At 42.6% G+C, this 12,874-nt stretch overlaps 1 long non-coding RNA gene across 1 annotated transcript in view; it reads right to left on the bottom strand.

The window, feature by feature from the left end:
- LOC122442977 overlaps positions 1–12,874 on the bottom strand; it is a 64,267-nt gene that overhangs the window by 31,112 nt on the left and 20,281 nt on the right. Inside the window, exons 2-3 of the long non-coding RNA XR_006269861.1 lie at positions 3,907–3,951; positions 1,229–1,379 (exon numbers count right to left, since the gene is read on the bottom strand). This is a non-coding gene — a long non-coding RNA (uncharacterized LOC122442977). The remainder of the gene's footprint in view (positions 1–1,228; positions 1,380–3,906; positions 3,952–12,874) is intronic.

Raw genomic sequence — 12,874 nt, 5'->3', positions numbered from 1 at the left:
CTGTTGCCAGCATCGGGGGAGGAATATTCCCTCTTCTCCACGCCTTGTCTAGCAGTTTGTGTTTGTCAAGTTTCTGACAGTGGCCATTCTGAGTGCTGTGAGGTGATTCCTTCCTGTGGTTTCGATTTGCATTTCTCATATTTAGTGGAACTGACCTCTTTTCATGTGATTTCTTTTCGAGGGTGAGTTTTGTTAGACTCTGCGTGACTCTGCAACAGGAGTCATGTTACCCCTTGATGCAGCTCCGTGTAACTTGACCCTGTTTTAAATTCTTTTTGGATGACCACCCCTTGGGCGTTTGTTGAGATCAGCTGTTTTTGAATCCCAGACCCTTTGGCCTTGAGAATACTCAATGTCCATCAGCACTCTACCCAGGGTAGGAACCAAATAAATAAGTAAACAAACAAAGAAGAGAGCAGATATTAAATAATAACGATAATGAACCCAAACATCTGTGCAGAGACAGGCTCAAGGGAAAGTCACACTGTTCATTTCAGGAACTCCAGCAGTTAATTCCCACTTCCTCCCATCAGAGAAGCAAACCTCTAACACTGCAGGAAGAGTGTCCACTGGCCAATTGCACAGGATGGAAGGGAACCCACAGGCTTTATAGGACCTGGGGATGGAGAGGAACCACGGATGGGAAGGACCGAAGGATGGGAAGACCCTGAAGACGAGAAGGACCCATGGACAAGGAGGACCACCTAACGAGTTGACTGGGCTGCTTTTCCTCTCCACTATCAGCAACTCTGTGTTCCTAGCATCCAGTTTGACCTGTAAAACTCTGCACCCTGCTTGTACAAGCTCTCAGTAGAGATGAGATGCATATTCAGGAGATTTTTATAATTAAATTACAGCACCCCACAGGACACCAGGTCCTGGCTGGTCCTCTGGGAGCAGGACTTCCCCTTCCTCCTCTATTCTCCTTCCCAGTCAGATTGTACATGGAAGGGGGACTTCTGTCCACTGGGACTGAATCTGAATAACCCTTGATCCAACCTCTTCCCCAAATCCAAACCTAACTGCATCAAAGTCACACTGGAGAACATTTCCTTTGGGAAAAAAATCCAAACTCCATGAAAAGAAATATTGTCCAAAGGACTTGGGTGAACCTAAGAAATCTGAATATTTTATAGTCAGTCAGCACCTGGCCCAGTGTTGGCGCCCCCTTGGCCAGAAGACTGAGGGAGGGAGGGTCTGGTGAGGGAGACCCCTGGGCGCCGCTCACCTTCAGCTCCCCCCCGGGAGGCCTTGATTAAGATCGAGCTCACTTTGCTGCTTGTTGAACCAGTAGAGACTTAGGATCACAGGCTGTCTTTTCCTTAAATATTTGTAACATCCCTTCCACACTGAATGAATGAAAAACGCATCTGAAGGAACTGTGGGGTGGGGGGGAAACAGACAAATGTTAGCACACACTGAACAATTACACCTAGAGATTTTAATACACAGAAGGTTTAGTATTGCTTGGTAAGACATCACGACAGTGACAACAAAGATGACCTGTCTCCGTGTCCCCTCAAAGCAGGTTTATAAGAGGTGAGCCAAGCCCAGAGCAGGCAGCTTACTGTGAGATGCAGACACGCCTCTGTCGCTGGGGTGGACCCCAGTGCACCTGTGTTACCGGATCCACCAGGGCCTGTGTGCATGGTGAACTGGGACTGAGGACACGAGGTAAGATCATCAGTCAGGCTGACCTGGAAAATCACTGCAGCTACTTCACTCAATATCCAAGCCCACTTATGGGGGAAGGCTTGGGAGGCTCAGAGGAACCGACGCCTGCCGGGGCTCTTCTGCCCTCAGAAAGCCTGCGTTTCACAGCACCACTCTGTCTGCACAGACCCAGCTAATAGAAACAAAGCTGCTTTATTTCCCAAGGCCTCTATTTTGTAAGTAAAGCCAACCTTTCTTCTAGCTCTTCTGCTCTACTCTAATCCCCCGTATAAGAAACAGTCCAGAACTGGTAAGAAAGCCAGACTAAACGATGTCAAAAACAAAAGGCAAAAAAGTCTTCTTGAAACATTACAATTCATCTGGGACAGGATTTCTTACAAATATTATTGAGCTATTTTCTCTTTTCACTGGTCACAAAAAAATTAAACCTTTTCACATTTCTGCTAACAAATATACATAAAATCTTGCTATTTTTATAATACTGCTATAACATTTTACAGGGAAATTGATGTTAAATCTACATCAGTGAATGCACTCAATTTCTCTCTGGTTTAAATTGTCTCATGATATGTGTAAATTGTTTAACTGGACCAGATCCACTGTGAGTGGAACTGGTCAGAATGTATTTGTGGACTTCCTGGGTAGAAAGAAAGTTGCTTGTCTCCTTAAGTGTGTTTGTTAGCAAATGCACTTATGGCCACAACGTGACGAGGACAAAGCACAGTGTCCCTGGTCGTGCTTTTCTTTCCAGCCCTCGGGGACGTCTGCCTGTCGAGGTCCTATCACTGGCGGGTCAGGTGGGCCAGCCGGGCTGGGCAGCGGGAGCAGCGGCAGGTCTGCGGGGTGGCTTAGCTGTGCTCCGCTGTGACCACTGGGGACACGGATGATCTTCTTGGGTCCCTGTTCTCTGACCTGTTGCTGGTGGTTTGCAGCGTAAGGTAACCACCACAGTGGAGGTGCGAGACTGCCCCTAAACACAGAAGCCCATTTCATCAGTGCTTCCCTTCAGAGAGGATGGGCACACTGAGGCAGAGTCTGCAGCTCTGCGGCTGATTCATATTGATATTTGGTAGAAACCAATGCATTATTGTAAAGCAATTATCCTTCAGTTAAAAATGAATTTAAAAAAAGAGCCTGCAGACTTTGCACTGCCCACGACAAAAGGAGCAAAGAAAACAAAACAAACACACCACCACCACCACCCATTGTATTTCCTTCCATTGAAGAAAGCCTTGCCTGGATAGAGCACTGATTTCTGTGTTTGATTTTTAAATAACATTTACATAGAATAGTCCAGAAAAAAGTTTATGGTAGGTCTTAATTTAAAAATTTTAAAGTACGTACTTCATGATGTACAATTCATGAATTCCTTTAACCATGTTGGAACTTTTTGCCTCATCTAAGAATTAAATGCAAAGCCCAGCAACTGTGACTGAACTATATCATTTCATAAACTCTCTATGCATTTGATCCTGGAACAAAGTTTATGTCTAAGAAACCAGTGTGAACACGTGAATAAAGAAAACACCAGAAAACACAACTTATCTAAGTGTTTTCCATTCTATTTTTTTAAAGTTTGGCTTACATTATAATTTGGGGACACACTGTCCTGTTTAAATATTCTGTAAATTTATAACAGATACAACAGGCCAGGTGATTTGGAGTAATGAGCATCTTCATTAGGAAATAAACCTGCACCTTTCCCATTTGCTACAGCGTGCATTAAGCAAGGTATCACACAGAACAGAAAATGAGAATTAATGTATTTGAGGCAGAGGGTGTCTGATGCTTGAGACATTTGGAGAAGGCTATAGCCCCACATTTGAATGGCTGGAATGCACAGCTGATGCTGTCATGATATGTTGTTTACTGTAGCTTCCTCGTGTGGAGGAAAAGACACACAACCCTGATTACAGGCTCTCCAGTATACCACATTCTGGGTCAACATCTGATGTCCACTTCTGCCTGCAAAGTTTCCAAGGCTCCTTTTAATAAAACAGCGTAGGACAACAATAGAGGTTTTCATTTTAAGTAAAGCATTCTTATTCCATTACTAAAACACAGTTATAAGAGAAACAGGAACATGTGTGGGCTTGGTGTTTTAAATAACTGAAACATTAACTTTTTCATGGGGTAAAGCAATCAGAAATTTGTTTATTTGGTTGCACAGAGCATAGTAGAGAACAGATCACCTTATTTGATTTAAATCTGTAACTGTTCTGGTATACAAACCTGGAGTTTTAGCAACTGTTTCATAAACTTCTCTCATTCCTTTACCTACAAGTAAAAAGACACAAATTACCACTTTCAAAAAACATTTTTAATAAGTTTGAAAAAATGTCAAACTGAAGGAATGTTTATTTCTCCAGATTTCTTGAATGCACAAAACAGGAATATCTTATACATCCCCACTTTAAACCCATACATTCACAGTAGAATGTTGGGGTCCTTTAATGGACCGGAACCTGGTGGTACGGAGTTGATGATAAGAAAGTAAAAGAGAGAAAGAGAGAGAAAGACAAAAAAAAGACCCAGGGACCTAAGCTCTGATGGAGCAAAGGTGCTTTAATGATTTCTCTATGAGTATATATAGGCTGTGGTACAAGAAACTTCTTTCGGGAATGATAGAGATCAGAAAACCAAAAGTACAGAAACCGTTACCAAGGGAACAAGGGGTAATGTTAGTCACAAGGTCAGGATACAATCCATATCTCAAGAAAGGGGAACGAGACTAAGCAGTTTTGTCCTAAAGAGAATGTTTACTAAAGGAGACCCAAGCCTGCCTCACACAATGACCTCAGTCCCTGGGAGCAGCGTGCTGTTCCACTTGAAAAGGGACAAAGGACTCATGAGAGACAGCACTTAGGAATCCTCCCGTCAAACATTCCCTGACAGTAGAATATCCTTTGCTTTTGAGGGAAATCTGAGTTTCTTAGTGGAAATCAGTTTGGACTTAACTTGTGAATTCAATGTGTTACAACAGAGAGCCTTCTAAGGAGGGTGTATATATCCTTTCTTAATCCTTTGTGGGATCTCCTGCCCGTAAGGGAAAGGTAATTTACAAATATACTATAAAAGAACGATAATCCCTCTTAGTTTTCCAAGTCCCCACCCCGATCAATGAACTCATGAGGTAATAGTGAACAACATCAAAATATTTCCCCTGCAAAACATTTAAATCAACTTAGATTTAACTCATAATCTCTTCGCTTTCATAGTTCTGTATCAAACTACAAATTATCACTTTCTAAAAGTATGTGTTCAACTATTTCTGTGAGAAAGGGCCAAGAGAAACGTAAGTATCTTAACTCCTAATGTGAATTCGACAGAGAGATTTCTGAGGGCATTCAGACACATAGAGGGTTGTTTCCGGGGAATTCTAACAGAGTCAGAGGACTCCAAGGAAATCCTGACAGAGAGAAAGGGGTTTACGGGGACTCCTGAGAGGCAGAAGAGGGTTACCAGGGATTCCCACCAGATATAAGGTGGTTTCTGGGAGATTGCTCACCAATAGAAAGGGATTTACAGAGGATTCTGAGTGTAAGAAGGGCTATTCCGGGCTATTCCTGAGGGTCAGAATAAGGATTCCTGGGGATTCCTGAGGAGTACAAGGGGGTTTTGGGGATATTCCCCATGAAAGAATGTTTCCAGGGATTCCTTACAGACAAAGGGGTTTCCGATGGATACCCGACCAGCAGATGGCGGTGTCCAGAGGGTTCCCCACTGACAGAAGGGGGTTTCCTGGAATATTCTGAGCAGAGAAGGTGGTTTGCAGGGGATTCCCCACTGACAGAAAGGATTTTCCAGGGTTACTGAGGGCAGAAGGTGGTTTCCAGGGGATTTCCCACTGGCAGAAGGGGGTTTCCCGGGATATTCTGAGGACAGAATGTGGTGTCCAGGGAATTCCCTACTGACAGAATGGTTGATTTCCTGTGATATTCTGAGGACAGAAGGTGTTGTCCAGGGGATTCCTCACTGACAGAACGGGGTTTCTGGGGATATTCTGAGGACAGAAGGTGGTGTCTGGGGGATTCCCCACTGACAGAAAGGATATCTTTGGGAATCTGAGCAGAGAAGATGGTGTCCAGACGACTCCCCACTGATAGAAGGGGTTTCCTGGGACATTCTGAGGGCAGAAGGTGGTTTCCCCGGGATTCTCCATCAACAGAAGGGGTTTCCTTGGATATTTTCAGGACAGAAGGTGATGTCCAGGTGATTCCCCACTGAGAGAAGGGGGTTTCCTGGGATATTCTGCGGACCGAAGGTGGTGTCCGGGGGATCCCCCACTGACAGACGGGGATTTCCCAGGATATTCTGAGGACAGAAGATGGTTTCCGGAGGATTGGCCAGTGACAGAAGGGGGTTTCCGGGGTATGTTGGAAATGTTTCCAGAATGTCGTGTCTGGGTATCCCCACTGGCAGAAGGGGATTCCCAGGATATTCTGTGGTCAGAAGATGGTGTCTAGGGGATTTCCCACTGACAGAAGGGTGTTCCTGGGATAGTCTGAGGACAGAAGCTCATGTCTGCAGGATTCCACTTTGACAGAAGGAGGTTTTGCTGGATATTCTGAGGACAGATGGTGATGTCCATGGGAATCCCCACTGACAGAAGGGGGTTTCTGGGGATTTCGCACTGATAAGAAGGGGGTTTCCCGGCATATTCTGAGGATAGAATGTGGTTTCCGGGGGATTTCCCAGAGACAGAAGTGCAGTTCCTGGGGTATTCTGAGGACAGTAGGTGGTGTTCAGGGGATTCGCCACTGACAGAAGGGGGTTTCCCTGGTTATTCTGAGGACAGAAGGTGGTTTTCCAGGGATTTCCCACTGACAGAAGGGGGTTTCCCGGGATATTCTGAGGACAGAAGGTGGTTTTCCAGGGATTTCCCGGGATATTCTGAGGACAGAAGGTGGTTTTCTGGGGATTTCCCACTGACAGAAGGGGGTTTCCCGGGATATTCTGAGGACAGTAGTTGGTGTGCAGGGGATTCCCCAATGACAGAAGTGGGTTTCCTGGGATAGTCTGAGGACAGAATATGGTGTCTGGGAAATTCCCTACTGACAATATGGGATTTCCCGGGATATTCTGAGGACAGAAAGTGATGTCCATGGGATACCCCACTGATACAAGGGGATTTCTCAGGGTTAATGAGGGCAGTAAGTCATGTCTGGGGGATTCTCACTGGCAATAGGGGATTCCCGGGTCCTTCCGTGGTCAGAAGCCTGTTTTCAGGGGATTTCCCACTGACATAAGAGCATTCCTGGGATATTCTGAGGACAGAAGGTGTGTCTGGGGATTCCCCACTGACAGAAGGGTGTAGTCAAAGCGGGGGGGTGGGGGGGAGGTCGATGGCTCTCAACGTGTGCATGGGCTAGCGTGTTTCAGGCTGGCGGCAGGTGTGAGCTGAAATGTGATTTAGTTCATTAGTAAGTCCATTGTAGCCTAAAAATGTGTGTCTAAGGAAATACAGCAGAAGAGTTGGAAACAGCTATAAAGTGAGTTTACTACTTAAAATTGAGAATACAGGAGCTTTACAGATCACTGAGGTACTGCCCTCTGCAGCTTACAGCACAGCCAAGCCTTGGGGCTGCCAGCTCCCTCTCTTCCTGTCCCCCAACCCCGCCCTCGCTCTCTCCTCCTCCTCTGTCTCTGCCTCTGTCTCTGATCTATTTATCACCTATCATCTTTATTATCTATGCCTCTGTCTCTGCCTCTGTCTCTATTTATCATCTATCATCTATTTATTAACTATCTAATCTCCTTCTCTGCATATATGTGTGTATGTAATTATGTATAAATATTTAGAAATCACAGCTTTAAAATAAACACTTCTGACATACTGTTAAGATAAATAAAATGTTAAATTTCCTTAAAAGGGCAGTCCTTTAAACACAGATTAATGTGTATTTTGAAATATGCTTTGATTTTTGTCCAATGGCAACTAGAAAACTTACTGCCCACTTAAATGAATAATTAATTGTTGTCAAAATCCACTGTATGTTTAGAAAATTAACTGAAATATAGCTTCTTACTTCCTCTAAAAATATCATTTAGGAGTAAATAAGGTTGTAATTGTTTTTGTTGTTTAGTTGCTAAGTTGTGTCTGACTCTTTGCAACCCCATGGACTGTAACCCGTCAGGCTCCTCTGCCCATGGGATTTTCCACAGATTTTTGGAAACAAACTAGTGGTTCCCAAATGGGCAAGGCACGCAGGGGAGGGATAAATTAGGAGTTTGAGATTAACATACACATATACTACTGTATATGAAAGAGATAATCAACAAGGACTTACTGTATAGCACAGGGAACTCAACTCAATATTCTGTAATTATCTATATGAGGAACAAATCTGAAAAAGATGGATATATGTAGATGTATACCTGAACTGCTTTGCTGTATACCTAAACTAATATAACATTGATAATAAACTATATCTGAATATAAAAAAATTAAATTAAAAAGAAAAACTGCCCCCAAATACCCAAATAATTATATGTTTTAACTTTGATATTGTGTGTTAAATCGCTTCAGTCATGTCCAACTCTTTGTGACCCTATGGACTGTAGCCCACCAGGCTCCTCCGTCCATGGGATTCTCCAGCCAAGAATACTGAAATGGGTTGCCATTCCCTTCTCCAGGGGATCTTCCCGACCCAGGGATCAGACCCATATCTCTTAGGTCTCCTGAATTGGCAGGTGGGTTCCTTACCACTAGCACCACCTGGGAAGCCCAAACTTTGATACTGTTTTATATTCTTTGGGCTTCCCTGGTGACTCAGATGGTAAAGAATCCACCTGAAATGCAGGAAGCCTGGGTTAATAATGTTCTTTTACCTTCAGTAGCAATATTTTATTTACAGGTAAGCCAACCCTATTTAAAATACGCATCAACACATTCACAATTGGAATCAACATTATTCAACACATTCTGCTGTTACTTACAACTAGCAAGAGTTGTGGAATTTAGTCATTTTATGTACACTGAATTACTGTCAGTAAATAAGTATATGCTCTTTAGTGGCTAAAAATAGTTTTGAAAAGCAAAAAGACATAGGGTGTCTGACTGAATTAAAAAAACAAGACCCTTCAATAGGCTGCCTATAAGAGACTCATTTCATGGTGAAAGATACACAGAGACAGAAACTTAGAAGATAGAAAAAGATTTCATGCAAGAAAGCAGGAGTAGCAATACTCCTATCAGACAAAACAGACTTTAAATCAAAGGGAAAAAAGGGGAAAAGAGCATCATATAATGGTTGAAGGATCAGTGCAAGAAGAGAACGTTTGTTAACATAGACACATCTAATATAAGATCACCTAACATATATGAAAGGGCTTCCCTAGTGGCTAGGTGCTAAAGAATCTGTCTGCCAATGCAGGAGATGTCGGTTCAATCCCTGAGTTGAGAAGATCCCCTGGAGAAGGAAATGGCAACCCATTCCAGTATTCTTGCCTGGGAAATCCCATGGACAGAGGAGCCCAGCAGGCTACAGTCCATGGGGTTGCAAAGAGTCAGGCACACTTAGAAACTAAACATCAACAACATACATAAAGCAAATATTAATAGACATGAAGACAGAGATTGATAACAGGAGGAGCCTAACAGGCCAGTGACATTAAAAAAAACCAGATAAGATAGTAAAAAAAATTAAGTCAATCATAGTCTTAAATGATACAATATATCAGTTGGACTTACTTGATATCCACAGGTCATACCATCTAACAAAGCAGAATTTCAGGTGTTTTTAAGTGCACATGGAATATTTTCTAGGACAGATCATCTACTATGTCAAGAAATAAGCCTCAACAAATATAAGGAGATGAACTTATGTTAAGCATTTTTCTGACTGTTACATCAACTGAAGAAACACACTGGAAAACAACAAACATCTGGAGACTAAACATGCTTCCGAACAGAATCAATGTGTCAACAGTGAGATCAAAACAGAACTGTAATACCTCAGACAAATGAAAATGAAAACACAACTCTGTATAATTTACTGGACTCTGCCAAATTAGTTCTAAGACAGAAATTCATAGCAATATAGACCTTCAAGAAATGAAAAAAAAAAAAAAAAAAAAACTCGAACAACTTAACCTACCAAATAAAAGAATTAGCAAAAGAAAAAACAGCACAACATGAACAGAAGGAAATGAAGATCACAGAGAAAATAAGAGATCAAAGAAACCACGCACTATTTTAAAAGTTAAAATTATCAGTTTTTACCCAGATTCACAAAAAAGAGAAAGGAGCCAAATAAAATGAGAAATGAAAGGATACGTAACAGGTACCATGAAAATCTGGAAAAAAAAAATCATATTCTTTGAACAGGTCAACAAATTGGACAACTTAGAAAATGAAAAAATTTCTAGAAACCTACAGATTGTAAAGACTGAGTCAAGCAGAATTAGACATTGATCTGACCACCAGAAGAGTATCTCAATCTGTAATTAAAAAAACAAAACAAAAAACTCTCAGCAAAGAAAAGTCTAACCCAGTCTAGTTCACAGGGGAATTTTACCAGGCACACAAGGATTTCTATCTATCCTTCTGAAACTCTTCCAAGTAACTAAAGAGGGAATACTCCCAAAGTCATTTCATGAAGCCACCATCATCCTGACACCAAAACCAGACAAATACACAACAAAATAAGAAAATTACAGGCCAACACCTCTGACAAACATACATGCAAAAATCCTCAACAAAATATTAGCAAACCAAATCCAATAATACACAAATAGTGTCATGGTCCAGGCGCAGGTTGGAAAAGAATTTCCAGACATGAGAGGGAAATAAAGTTTATTAGAATGGGAGATGCTGTTAGAATCTGGCATGACGGGAGATGCCAGCTCAAATGAGAACTGATGTTGAACAGGGCTCCTTAGTACACTTTTATACCCAGGGTACAAGGAATGGGATAGGGGTCTTGAGGTCATCTGCTGATTGGATGAGGCATGTATGTATACTGTGTGGGGAAGAGTAAAGCAAAGACCTTCTCCTTGTGGGGTAGGAGGGGAGACAGGTTATACTGCTCAGGAGGACCTGAAATCCGTTAATAGCTATAATATGGGGGAGGGAAGGACGATAAGAGTCTGGTTTTTCTGTTCCTGCATTCCAAGATCCTCCTTGGTTTTATCTGCTTGGTTTTTGTCCTTGGGTCACCACAATACTCCCTCTTTAACTTTAGGGCCAATTCTTTGGCCCTTGTTGATACCCTGCTCATGTCTAACTATCTACTTATTTCCCGTCTCAGGCATTTGGGGACCCAGTATCAAAGGAAAAGGGGTGATGACCACTCTGACTTTTCAGGCTATAACAGGGGCATTGTGGGGCCCTGGGTTCCCTTTGCCTGCTTTCTGTCAGAGTGCATTTACGGAGGGAGATGAGAGTCCATGGAATGATAAGGTGACTTGTTTCAGCATCGTCTGGTATCGGTCGGAATATTCTTGTTGTACTACCACTTGGAGATTTGTTGTATTCTAGAAGAAACAAACTTAACAAGAAAGTTAAAGGTCCGTGGCCCAGAGGTTAATAGAAGTAGAAAAGCTCCTCAGGGGCTAGCCAGGAGAACCAGGATCAGACACTGGTTCATGATGTTAGTGTTTCTCTAGGTATGAGAAGATGCAAGAATTGGGGCTCATAAAATCTTTACCCGAAAACATCTGACTATCTGAAGACCAGTTCTTCTGGGTTTTTCCCAGAGCACAGTTCAATTCAGTTTAGTCACTCAGCCGTGTCTGACTCTTTGCAACCCCACAGACTGCAGCATGCCAGGTCTCCCTGTCCATCACCAACTCCCGGAGTTTATTCAAACTCATGTCCATTGAGTCGGTGATGCCATCCAGCCACCTCATCCTCTGTCATCCCCTTCTCCTCCTGCCTTCAATCTTTTCCAGCAGTCAGGGTCTTTTCAAATCAGCCCTTCAAATCAGGTGGCCAAAGTATTAGAGTTTCAGCTTCAAAATCAGTCCTGCCAATGTATTCAGGACTGATTTCCTTTAGGATGGACTAGTTGGATCTCCCTGCATTCCAAGGGACTCTCAAGAGTCTTCTCCAACACCACAGTTCAAAAGCATCAATTCTTCAGCACTCAGCTTTCTTTATAGTTCAACTCTGACATCCATACATGACTACTGGAAAAACCATAACTTTGACTAGATGGAACTTTGTTGGCAAAGTAATGTCTCTGCTTTTTAATATGCTGTCTAGGTTGGTCATAACTTTTCTTCCAAGGAGTAAGCATCTTTTAACTTCATGACTGCAATCAACATCTGCAGTGATTTTGAAGCCCCCCAAAATAAAGTCTGCCACTGTTTCCACTGTTTCTCCATCTATTTGCCATGAAGTGATGGGAATGGATGCCATGATCATTGTTTTCTGAATGTTGAGCTTTAAGCCAACGTTTTCACTCTCCTTTTTCACTTTCATCAAGAGGCTCTTTAGTTCTTCTTCACTTTCTGCCATAAGGGTGGTGTCATCTGCATATCTGAGGTTATTGATATTTCTCCCAGTACTCTTGACTCTAGCTTGTGCTTGTGCATTTCTCATGATGTACTCTGCATATAAGTTAAATAAGCAGGGTGACAATATACAGCCTTGATGTACTCCTTTCCCAATGTGGAACCAGTCTGTTGTTCCATATCCAATTCTAACTGTTGCTTCTTGACCTGCATACAGTTTTCTCAAGAGGCAGGTTAAGTGGTCTGGTATTCCCATTTCTTTCAGAATTTTCCACAGTTTATTGTGATCCGCATAGCCAAAGGCTTTGGCATAGTCAATAAAGAAGAAATAGATGTTTTTCTGGAATGCTCTTGCCTTTGCGATGATCCAATGAATGCTGGCAATTTGATCTCTTGTTCCACTGCCTTTTCTAAAACCAGCTTGAACATCTGCAAGTTTACGGTTCATGTATTGTTGAAGCCCGGCTTGGAGAATTTTGAGCATTACTTTGCTAGCATGTGAGATGAGTGCAATTGTGCGGTAGTTTGAGCATTCTTTGGCATTGCCTTTGTTTGGGATTGGAATGAAAACTGACCTTTTCCGGTCCTGTGGCAACTGCTGAGGTTTCCAAATTTGCTGGCATATTGGGGGCAGCACTTTCACAGCATCATCTTTTAGGATTTGAAATAGCTCAACTGGAATTCCATCACCTCCACTAGTTTTGTTCACAGTGATGCTTCCTAAGGCCCACTTGACTTCACA

This window comes from Cervus canadensis, chromosome 6 (genome assembly GCF_019320065.1).
Source record: "Cervus canadensis isolate Bull #8, Minnesota chromosome 6, ASM1932006v1, whole genome shotgun sequence".
NCBI lineage: Eukaryota > Metazoa > Chordata > Mammalia > Artiodactyla > Cervidae > Cervus > Cervus canadensis.
Note: the sequence above shows the minus strand (reverse complement) of the source record. Positions and strands in the feature narration are given on the sequence as shown.